The 1,581-nt window shown below is 56.2% G+C and overlaps 1 protein-coding gene across 1 annotated transcript in view; it reads right to left on the minus strand.

Moving 5' to 3' along the window:
• Positions 1–525, minus strand: part of DYNLL2 (dynein light chain LC8-type 2) — an 18,930-nt gene extending 18,405 nt beyond the window's left edge. Inside the window, exon 1 of the mRNA XM_044673014.1 lies at positions 161–525. The gene's annotated coding sequence lies outside the window, so the exon portion shown is untranslated. The remainder of the gene's footprint in view (positions 1–160) is intronic.
• Between the last annotated feature and the right edge of the window lie 1,056 nt (positions 526–1,581).

Raw genomic sequence — 1,581 nt, forward strand, 5'->3', positions numbered from 1 at the left:
GGCGCCCCTAGCAGCTAGCTTCTAGTCCCCACCCACCAGGCAGCCAGTTTGGATAGGTTCCCTCCCCCAGGTCTCCCTCGGGAGCCCCCTCCCCCAAACACGCACTCCGCCAAGCACACCCTCCCCCTTCCTATGCACATCCCCAACCCCAGCGACTCACCTTCACAGTGACAAGTCCTCGAACGCAGCCCCCTCGAGGGAGCAAAAATCAAAGGTGATCGGCAAGGGAGATGAAGCGGGGGAGGGGGCGGGGGCAGGGGGAGGGGGACGGGGGCGGTGTCCCCTTTGCTACTCCTGCAGCTGCAGCCGCCGCAGGTCACTCAGCTCCAGTGCCCCGCGGCCCCGGCCCCGGCCCCGTGCGCGCAGTCCTTACTTCCTAGCTTGCTTCCTTCTTTTCTCCCTCCCGCGCCTGCTCTCACTCCCTTTTTCTCTCCCGGTGGGTAGGTAGCTCCCACGCGAGCACTGCTTCCCTCTGCTCTTCTCTGCTCTGCTCTGCTCTGTTCTGCTGCTAAGCTCCGGCAGGCGCGCGGCCCCCCTCCTTCTGAAATAGAGCCCCGCCCCTGCGCCCCCCGCCCCTCCTCGCGCGCCGTCGCCAGCCCTCCCTATTGGCTGCGCCAGCCCGGCCCCGCACTGCGGGCTTCTCCCCGCGCCGCTCTCGCCCCACATCTTGTTTCCTCCCACAATGCCCCTGGGCAGAAGGAGGGAATGGGAAGGGGAGGGCTGGTTTAAGGAGGGGCTGGGGGTGGGGAGGGAGAAACACCTTATTGAGGGGGAAGGTGGAGAGAAGGTACAGTCTGACCATGTAGAAAGATAAACACAGAAAACTCAGGGAGAGGATGGATGGCTATGCTTAACCTGTTAAAGACTAAATCCTAGCCCAGAGAAATGGATTGGAGAGCCCTACTGCAGGAGAAAACAAAACAAAACAGGGAGACACCACACCTGTGGAAAAGGAGGGAAAACGCACAGCTCCATAGAGAGGGGGATAAACAGTGGAGTCTCCTTTTCTCCTCCACGTTAAAGGAAGACTCATTCTGCCTCCCCACTCTAGCTTCTTCCCTCTGAGCCTAAGTCAGTGACCAGGAAGCTTTGGTAACCCGAGGTTCTAAGCTTCACAATGTCCGCTGATCACCCTAGAGAAACATTTCTGTTCACAACATTTATTTGTCTGGGCAGAACTGGGGGGGGGGGGTGGACATCCATGTGCAAAAGTACCACGTAAGTTTGGCTTCAGGGATCCCAAAAGCTCATCATCCCAAACCATTTTATTATTTCAGCAGCGATGTCTTTCCCCAGAAACAAAGTAAGCTGTTTTGGGCCAGTGAATCAAACACACCAGTAAGAAAATGGTCTAAGCTTTTGGCTGGTAAGTTAGCTGAGTAGGCTGAGTGGGAGAAGGATGACAAGGCTGAATAGTATGGCTGCCTGAAGCTGAAGCAACTGTAGTGGCAAAGATAGGGTCTGTACTCAAGGTGCTCAAAGAAAAGATCTAGAAATGTCTATTTCTTTTCTTAGGTCTGTTTCATCCAGTGGATATGCCTCTAGTGTGATGGGTAGGGGAGGTTTCTTTCCAAGCATGAG

This window comes from Gracilinanus agilis, chromosome 4 (genome assembly GCF_016433145.1).
Source record: "Gracilinanus agilis isolate LMUSP501 chromosome 4, AgileGrace, whole genome shotgun sequence".
NCBI classification, from domain to species: domain Eukaryota; kingdom Metazoa; phylum Chordata; class Mammalia; order Didelphimorphia; family Didelphidae; genus Gracilinanus; species Gracilinanus agilis.